The 10,757-nt window shown below is 35.6% G+C and overlaps 1 long non-coding RNA gene across 1 annotated transcript in view; it reads left to right on the top strand.

Annotated features, from left to right (window-relative positions):
• LOC118162423 overlaps window positions 1-10,757 on the top strand; it is a 19,538-nt gene that overhangs the window by 871 nt on the left and 7,910 nt on the right. The window lies entirely within an intron of this gene.

Raw genomic sequence — 10,757 nt, forward strand, 5'->3', positions numbered from 1 at the left:
TTTATTTTATTTTATTTTATTTTATTTTATTTTATTTTATTTTATTTTATTAATCCCACGTCTATCAATAAAGAAACCAATTGGACAGACATTTCAGAACTAAAGAAATATTTGGTAAAGAATTGTTATCACCTTCTACACATTTGTACTACTATAACAAGTCGTAACATATTTTCTGTACATTCACTGAATATCATTTCTATCAACTAGAAGAGTGGCTTTTGCAATGCATATATATTCTACCTTTAAAAAAAAATCTTATTAAAAATGTTATTTTTAAAAATACCTTTACAAATTTTTAAGTATGCAATCCACATAATGTTATATAAAATCAGTCATAGCACTTCTTCCTATCAAGTCCTGATCTTGATCTCATTTTGCACGTAAAGCTAAGGAAACATTATAAGTTACCTTACAGGATATATAATCCCATTGCAGAACAGATGCTAGTAAATGTGAACCTCTCGAGACACAAACTAATTCTTTCTTGCAATTCAAATGACATATCTTTTTATTTTTGATTAGATTAATTTTGCATAACTTTATACACAGCCTGAGACAGAAATGGTAAAAACAGATGCTGTTAATTGTCCATCAAATCAATCACTTAACACAGACAGGTAGAGAATATAGTAAGAAAGTGTGTCCTAACAGATTTGCAATACAATTTCTGTTCTGCAGTCATTATTCAGTTTGGGAATATTAATCACAGTCAAGCAACTTTGTACTAAGAAAGCCCAGGTAACACTTGGATGGAAACTTCTGATGGGCCATAAACCATGCCTGAATTGGGAAGGATTCAATCTTACGTCCCCAAAGGTTATTCTTTTAAGGTTTTCTTACTTAAACAACATATCTATATGCTTTCACAGCTATTTTCTCACTTCTTCATTCATATACACACATTGTGATGAATATGATGAATATAAACACTTCAACTGATGTGAGAAGACTAAGTGGTGACAAGTTTACAAATAGGGGAAGGCTATAGAGATGGTGATGTTCTAGAGAGTTTGAGGAGGTAAGCAGAGAATAAACGAGCAGGTAAGAAACTCTTGTGTAAAGCCAGTGAAATGATTCATTTGTATACATATGATAGAAGAGAGAAGGAAAATCTCACCTTACGACAGTCAGCAGAGAAGCAAATAGAACAAAAATCTTTCAAAGCCTTGCTTGTAAACAATAAAACTTTGCTTGTTTGTTTGATTGTTTTTTGCCTTGCTATTTGTCTAGGGACATTGACAGGAAAGTTAAGTGTATGTATGTTTGGCTGTGGTAATTCTGGAGTGATTATTCAGATGGCTTTCTCAGTAACTCTTGATGAAAACACATATCCTAGAGGCAAATTCATCACTAATATCCATTTTAGCTTGAAAAAGTAATTTTATGGCATACTGTGTTACATGCGTGACTAATCCCAGGGTCTGAATAATTCATGGCCATTATGAGATGGACCCTTTTAAACTCCTGGAGTTCTGCATTGACATCAAGCATCACAACAGCTTCACAGATTATTTTGTTCAAGCAGAAATAATCTGGTGCTATGTTTTCAATGCAAGGTGTTTTCATTTATATCACAGTGGTCAAGATTCCATCTACCGAAACCTAGCATTATACCTCAGCTAGAGACATTTTCAGTTAACCGAGGAGATACTGGAAATAACAAAGCTTAACTGGACAAGAGTTCTGCCACTTCACCTTCTCTGAGACCCTAAAAATCTCTTTTCTTTTGTGCTATGGCTGTAAATCGTAAAATGCTGTGGTGGTTTTACACAGCTGAGAAGCTAAGCTTTGCCACAAATGCTTTGTCACTCCTTGAAGGGAAAGGGGGAGAAAATACAATACAAAGGGCTCAAGAGTTGAGATAAGGCCAAGGGGATCACTCAACAATTATTGTCATGGAAAAATAGACTCAGGATGGGGAGATAAGAGAAATTGATTACCTGTTACTAACAAGCTAGAGCAGTGAGAAACTAAACCAAAAAAGCAAACTTAAAAAACACCTTCCTCCCACATCCTCCCTCTTTCACCTCCTCCCCCCAAGCAGTGCAAGGGAATGGGGAATAGGGACTATGGTCAGTCCCTAACACTTTGTCTATGCCGCTCCTTCATAGTCACTTGGCCCCTGCTCCACACTGGGTCCCTCCCACGGGACGGGATGCCATCCTTCCTAAAATGATCTTGCATGGGCTTCCCACAGGTAGCAGCTTTTCAAGAACTGCTCCAATATGGCTTGATACCATGGGGCCTATCCGTCAGGAGCAAACTGCTCTAGCACGGGTCCCTCACCGGCAGCAGCTCCCCCCAGACCCCCTGCTCCACCATAGGCTCCTCTCCAAGGGCTGCAGCTCCAGCCCAGGGTCTGCTACTGTGGGGGCTCTCCATGAGCCACAGCCTCCTCCAGGCCACATCCACCTGCTCCACGGGGGGCTCCTCCATGGGCTGCAGTGTTGAGATCTGCTCCATGTGGGACCCATGGGCTGCAGAGGGACAGCCTGCTCCACCAGGGGCCTCTCCACAGGCCACAGGGGAACTTCTGCTGCATGCCTGGAGCACCTCCTCCCCTTCTGACCTTGGTGTCTGCAGGGTTATTTCTCACTCTTGTTGTGCAGCACTTGTTTGTTTGTTTTTTCCTTTCTTAAATCTGCTCACACAGAAGCACAAATAACATCACTCACTGGCTTGGCTGTAGCCAGTGATGGGTCCCTTTGGACCCAGCTGAAACCAGCTCTTATCTAACATGGGACAGCTTCTGGAGTCTTTGCACATAAACCACCCCTGCAGCCCCCCCCACCAAAAGCTTGCCACGTAAACCCAATACACATGTTAACTTAAAGGTTAATAACCATGTCACCTACAGAGTTTGTAGCCATCCACCAGAAATACTTTTCCCCACTAAGATGCTGTAATAGGTGAAGACACATTAGCATAAGAAATATGGAAAAAAAAAAAAAAAAAGAAAGAAAGAAAGAAAAAAGGTAATTGGAAAGTAAAAAGAGATTAATTTAAAATTCCTTAACTTAGCATGAAGGACTCAGAGAAGTTAAAGGTAGAAAAAGATTGTTATATTCTACATTCATTTCCCTCCTACACAACATTCTCTAATGAATTGTCCAGCTGAAAGTTTAATGAATATCCATAAATTTTCTACATTATCATAGTGGAAAAAAAAAAAAAAGAGTAGAAATTTTCTGCATATTCAAGATATTTTATCTCCTTAATTGTAACCCCTTATTCCTTCTAATATAGGAAGCTGTGGTGAGCTGAGGGTCAGCTTCTTCTCACAGGTAACTAGCAATAGGACAAGAAGGAATGGCCTCAAGCTGTGCCAGGGGAGATTCAGGTTGGAAATTAGGAAACATTTCTTCTTGGAAAGAGTGGTTAGGCATTGGAACGGGTTGCCCAGGCAGGTAGTGGAGTCACCATTGCTGTGGGTGTTTAAGGAAAGGTTGGACATGGTACTTAGGGACAAGGATTAGTGGGTGATATTGGTGGTAGGGGAACAGTTGGAATAGATGATCTTGGAGGTCTTTTCCAAGCTTAATGCTTCTTGATTTTATTCTATAATTCTTTTACTGCGGTAAAGTAGCATATAGTGTTCTCAAGTCCTGTGATGAGTTTCTGAAATATTTATAGGGAATAGACCTTTATCTTATATAGATTTAAAAAAAAAAAAAAAAAAAAAAAAAAAAAAAAAGCACTAATTATGAAATGAGACGACTCCATAATTAGATGTTTATTGAATACTTCAAATTTTACCTTTAATACTAAGAAAGATCACAAGCCTGGAGTAAAGGGACAAAAGCATGTCTACCACACAAATAATAACTTTTTGCCCCTCTTTTCCCTCACAGCTCATCATGCATAAAGTTTCTTCTGTTTCTTTACAATGAACATGCTAGCAAACTAGTTAACAGTACTGCTCACTGCATTTGAAAACTTTCCAGATTAAATCTTCCTAAAGTAGATTGTTCCCTAATAGGCAAATTCAGGCTCCAAAATAGTAAAAAATAGTTTAAAAATGTTTAGTGATTAGAGCAGGAAATGTCAGACAATTTTAATAACGAGGTCCTAGAAGTTCCATTTGCTGTATTATTGCCTGATGACATCTTAACAATATGCTGGTATAACATCAAGAAGCGGCAGGAAAAAAAAATAGAATCAAGGGCCTACCAGGAGGTCTTGATTAACACTGGCTTCACTTATGGTAGCTGGCATGCTTAATTGATAAATCTTGCAGCTGTTAATGAGAAAGTCACACATTAAGTGAAAAAGTCTACTGCTTTGTTCATGGCTTGAAGTAAATTCTACCTATTTGCCCTTGCTGCATGGATTTCACTGTCCACCTCCCTGAAGAAAAAAAGTAGTGAGGAGACTGAATGTATTCCGTCAAGGTACCACTTGAACTGCTGAGTGGGAACAGTCTCAGTGTAAGAAGACCTATAATTAGAGATAGACAGTCTGGTCTGTGTTATTAGAGTCTTTGGAAAATTCATTAGAATAATATGAAATTTTTACTTGAATTCTGCCTCCCTCCATGAGATTAAACATTTTGTGGCATCTTTATAAAAATGGTTAACCATTCAAAATAAATCTAATTGAATCTTGTTACATTTTAAAACAATCTTATTGTGAATACCAGATGACAAAAAAATTTACTTTTTTACATTGCAAAACTAAACATTCAGTTCTTTCCAAGATCTTTGTTCTGCCAATTCTTTTGTCAGATACAGTTTGGAAAATCCTGCATTTGAGAATAGTTTTAATGGTATAAATCTGATTATCAGTTTAGCATTTTTCCATTTTTCCTTCCTTCCCTTTTCTGCTCAGCACTTACTCTGGCATTTGCGAGTCACCAAAATGCCACCATGATGTTTTCTTCATCTTTGTGGTTTTATTGGTATTCTGAAAGATATATCCTCCCTATTAATCTTTCAAATATTAGTGATAATTGCTAGATATTTACATTAATTGTCCTTTTTGTAGGTGACATCAAATTACCAGAAAAGGTATTTCCATTAAGAAATCATGCCTTATATTTAGCATGAATCCGTTGATTCTCTGAAGAAACCTTCCCATTTTCTACTGCATTTATTTACATACATAGCTAAGAGGCTGGTAACAACCCGGGTAAAGACATCTCATTTAAGCTCTGACTAACCAACCAATGCATGAAACTAGCAGAAGAGATGCTTTTGAATGGAAGCAGATAATAAAGAAGAGAGAGTATTTAAGCACATATGAAAGGGAATAGCTCGTCTTCTAGACAATTTACATACAAAGTTACAACCAATTATTAGCCTTTTGAATACAGACAGTCTTCATTATCCAGCCAAATCTATCAGTTCTGGTTTGGCTATGTAACTGCACATTTTTAAAATTATTAATTATTATTTTTTATAGCTCTATCATGCAATACTTAGGCTGTAATCATATTGTTTTCAGAAAATGCAAATGCCCCTTAGGTGTAATAAAAACACTGTGCTTGGTACAGAGGAAAAAATTAGTTTTATTCAACACTTCAGAGAAATGGAAAATGAGATGATTTTCTCTCATACATTAATTTTTTGGAAATTGATTTTTATAAAGACAGAAATTCATTTCCTGTTTTCTAGCTGAGTGCTTTATTCACCACAAATATATATTACATATTCCTTCTTCAGATCTTACTCTTCTATCTGAAGGGAGATGCTAAGCTAAGAGATAATACAAAACTAATTTTTAAAATAACAGCTATAAGAACTTAATATATTAACTTGAAAATTGTACACTTAAGAAACAGCCCAGTTATACATGTGATGTATAATGTACAATTACTTTGATCAAGAAATCCACAACAAAAAAAATCAACATCTTGCATATGCTGAAAATTTACATCTCCCATTAAACTCGCTTGATCTCTTTATTCAAATAATTATCAAAAATATATAGCAATTCTTGGTGGCCGGCATTCAAGTTTACAACCTATTATCTATCCTCTGAATAATAGCTAACAAGAGCTGTGACTGGACCAGCAAGTGCTGCAGAACATCAAGCATCAGACTGGGAAATAGAAGGTAGTAAATAATAATGAACACATACGGTGTCTTTGGTGCTATGTGGAACTAGGTTTTTAACTGGTGTGCTTCCAGTGGCTTCCACTGGAGATAATGAGGTAAAGTAAGCTCTCTGGTAATAAAAAATATTTAATGTGTACAGTGTCTACTGGATCCTGCTCCATGACTGAGACTCCAAAGCCCAATTTCAATGCAGACAACAGTCACAGCAATAACTATTATTATTGATACTGTATGAAAAGAGAGGTAAAATAAAAATCCATATGTGCTATTCAGTCATAGAATGAAGTATGTGAAGTTGGACCATATATGAAATACGTAATGAGGGACAGGAGAGACTGAGAGTGAAATAAAGGGACAGCAGTGACATAGTGAAAGAAAAAGGGGGAACTGCATCTGTGAGTATAAATAACTGGGAAAAAGGGAAGTTCAGGAGATCAATGGAAAGCAGAGAGTGAAAGAGAAAATAAAAGAAACATTGGTCAACCTGTTCCATAGGCATTGCAACAGGCTGCCCAGGGAACTAGTGGAGTTGCAATCCTTAGAGCAAGGTGTGGTTGTAGTGCTTATGGATGTGGCCTACTGGTGGACTTGGTAATGTTAAGTGACAGGGGGACTTGCTGATCATATGATCTTAAGTACCTTTTCCAACCTAAATTATTCAATGAAAACAAACAAACAAACAAAGCAAACAAACAAAAACCGCTCCCCTTTCATGACTTCTGCATCACTTCATTCATGAGCATTCATTCTTTTTTTTTTTTTTTTTTCAAAAATAATCTAGATAGATGGAAAACTAGGGGAATATTAATTCTCTAGAGAATTTAAACACTTTTAAACACTTTAAACACTTTTAAAATTGATTTTATGCACACTTACATAACAACTTACATCTCCAATACAGCATACCTATGTCTATATGCAATTATGCTCTCAATTTCTTTAGATTTCATTTGCAGTCAAATTTTTCCTCAACTCAAAAGCATCTAAACCTTTACCATATTATTGTCTTTGCGTATGTCAATAAAAATTAAAAGCTGACTGGGAAAAACAAAAAGGTATTGGCAATTCCTTTTCAGTCTTATTTATTTCCAAAATAGCATTGAAATTTAAACCACAACACGAACAAAAGCTTTTGAAAACATCAGAGCTTTTCTGATTTTGTTTTAATTTAAAAATAGGATTACGTTTTTAAATAAGGTTTAGTACAAATCAACTCTAAGAAAATCAAAATCACTAGCCCACATTAAGTAGAGGCTAGTAGATTCTTGATCAGTTAAAGGTTTAATGATCTGAATAGAATAAATTAAAATAAGTGCTATCCAAGTGCAGAGAAATATTATTTAAATCACAGTTATTAACCTCAGCATTCTCCTATGTTGTTTTTTTGTTTGCTTGCTTGTTTGTTTGTTTTCCCAATATTTGAAACTGGTGACTATGCTGCTTATTTTCAGATATAAATAATAATATTGTAATGTAATTGTATTGTAAATGTAATAAATACATTTATAACCAGGGATATGCCACCAGCTAGCCTACCCAACTGAGTAAGAAAATGCTACTTTATTACCCTCACTTTTTTTTTTTTTTTTTTTTTCCCCGGGGAAAAAGAAAAAAAACCCTCTTTGTTAACACATTGCAATACTTCTCTCTCTCTCTCTCTCTCTTTTTTTTTTTTTTTTTATTAACACCATTTGCCACTGTAACTGCCAATTTATTACAGCGAGTTTGCAGATTATCTAGAAATTGCTCCCTTTTTCTGTCCCCCACCCCTGCTGCCAATTTAAAGTTGGATTTAAAGTTGGTCACGTCACTCAAGCTTATTTCTGTTGGATGGAATTAAAGCAGAAGCAGGTTAAAGAGCTTAAAAGGGACTAAAATAGAAAAGATGTCAGTGGTTGAAAAATGCTCCTCTCAGTTTGCTCTTTAGAGGGTTTTAATATGAGAGAACCCTCAGACTGAGTAGTTGGACAGCATAACAGCTGGCTCAGAGCACTGTTATTTTGCTCTCTGGAGCACACTAGTATCTACTAATAACTGTTATATGAATAACCTGGAATAATATAATTTTGATCTTTACATCCCCAAACATGAAAATAATTCCACAATAGATCTCCAGGCATGAATTACTCCCATTAAAATCCATACATCTGCCTAGTTCTATAATAGTTATTTTTCAGAACAGAAAATACTTCACAGTTTGGACTTGGTGTTAAACTTTTAAAAATCTCTCTCTTTCTGTATGTAGAAAAAGGTTGCTGATATTCATATTTATATGGCATAGTCCTTCAATATATGGATGCTTTATATTCACTATTCTTGCTGCAAGCTTGCCAACATCTGAGAGAAATTTTATTGCATTAGTTTATCACTTTTCTATCTGATCTTTTCTGGCAGTTGGCTAAAAAAACTTCATAAAGCTGCTATGAGATTAAGTAAGTTGACTGAAGTGCCACCCAGAAGTGACAGAAAAATGGCTCATGCTCTAGCAATAGTGATAAAAGATAATATTGAACTACTATCCACATTTTTAGTTCAGATTGCTAGAATGTGTAGAGCAGGAATAAATCTCTCAAAGAATACACCTGAACATAAAATGCCACAGCAAGGTTTTTTTGTTTTGTTTTGTTTTTGTTTTTGTTTTTTTTTGGTGTGTGTGTGTGTGTGTGTGTCATTTTTTAAGATTACAGCTGTACCATCTGGAATAAAATTACATAATGAAACTAAATAGAACTAAAGGAACCAGATGAACAGGATAACCTAGTAGAACTAAATACACAGACATACATTTCAGACCCAGTTCTCAATTTAAGTATGGTGGACATCGCACATTTTCTAGTAAATGACGCATTACCACAAAAGCATTAGAAATCCTTTAATACATTTTCCTTCATCACAAAACTTACTCAATTTCTTAATCAGTTGATTGGTATACAATATTTTTATAAAAACATGAAAGTTTAAGTGAGAGATGATAACATTGCCATTTAAATCAACATTGAGCACAGTAATATTTGTCATAATCCAGTATTTTCAAATAAAGAACAGGATAAAATGTCACAGTGTGCACAGATCTGTAGTACCACTTAATATCTCTCAATAGCAGCTGCTCTTAATTTTGAGAAATACAGTAGCTATTTTTTGAACTCTTAGAAGATACTACTCTCAGGTAAAGCTAGTATATAGAAGAAATGAGGTATTGGCTTCAGATCATGTGGTCTTCCTTCTAGATTAGTATTTTAGTTACAAGCCAAAACTGCATGGAAACGGCATGATATTGCTGTCTTTAGTCTCTGATTTAAAAGCAGTTATACCATTCATTTACCCCCAGGGTAAAAGGGGCATGGAGGTCAAGGCTTGGTGAACTCAACCTCTTCAAGAGTTTTACAAAGAACTGAAAAGAGTAAAACACTGCAGAAGAGCAGAAATACTTCACCAGAAATGCTCTTACCTTCTTTCCAGCTCAAGAGCTGTTCTGATATCAATAGCACCAGCATAACACAAAATTATCCTTAATTTTTCAAGTGTTTCTAAACCAGTCAATACAAGAAACCAATGTCACTTCAGAAAGCCAACACAAATCTCATAGTTTTTTTGTTTTGTTTTGTTTTTCCCTACAAGAAATATCATATTGTAATACAAAACTTCTGAAATATATGTAGAAGATCATATGGACTATTACAAGTTTTGAAATAATGGTTTTAATAGCATTAGTTACAGATTACTGAAACATTCAAATTAACTACCCTAAAACATATTTCCTTTTTTTTCCTCCTCACAGTCTTAAGGCAGGAATATATTTTGCATAGTATTTATATACTCATACATACAAACAAACTCCTTCCTGTCTCAATCTGATACTTTCCTTTTGTCTTGACATAATTCTCTTTGATATGAACATAAGGATAAACTAGAGGTTCAATAACAGGTCCAGCAAAGTGTAAGCAAGGCAGCTTTCCACTGCAAATATTTTAACTGATCTCGTGTTTTCAGTGACATGATAAATACACATTTTTATTTTTATTTTTTCCCAAGCCAAATCCAATCTCTTGCTTATTTTTCAAATCTGATCATGAACTTTGAAGTAGGATCCACTCATCTCCATGTCATATAATTGTGAAAACACTGCACTGCATTGAGGTTTTCGTCAAGTTAATTATTTGCAGTTGTGTTGCATGGAAGTTTTATCTTAAAGCTATACTCATGCATGCTTTCTGAAAAGTGCTGTAGGTTTCTGTTTCTTCTTTTCCATGCTTAGAGTGGAAGACCACACATGCTGAGCTCAGCAGCAGAGATGTTTGTCTACTTTCTCTACCCTTCTTTAAAGAGTGAAGAAGGAACTCCCACACCCAGCTCTAAAATTCCCATTCTAATGTTTCCTGGGCTGGTAGGCCAAGTCCCATATTCCTCAGTTCCTTGCCCCAGATCTCCCTTGTGCATCTCTGGTCAATGTCTAGCTCTACATACATGCTCACAAGCCTGTAGCTCCCAAAACACTCTTATCAGCATATTCTGTTCCTTCTCCCATGCTAGCTAGCATAAATTGGTTAGTGTGCAGTTTCTTAATACTAAGAAAAAACTCATCTAGCGCTGTGTAAATGTGTGAGTGCAGGCTTAATAATGACAGAAGCTGCTTTTTACAAAATATGGAACATTCCTGCCAAAAATGCTTAAAAAAGGGGAGGTTTTGATTCTCCCCCC

This window comes from Oxyura jamaicensis, chromosome 2 (assembly GCF_011077185.1).
Source record: "Oxyura jamaicensis isolate SHBP4307 breed ruddy duck chromosome 2, BPBGC_Ojam_1.0, whole genome shotgun sequence".
Classification (NCBI taxonomy): domain Eukaryota; kingdom Metazoa; phylum Chordata; class Aves; order Anseriformes; family Anatidae; genus Oxyura; species Oxyura jamaicensis.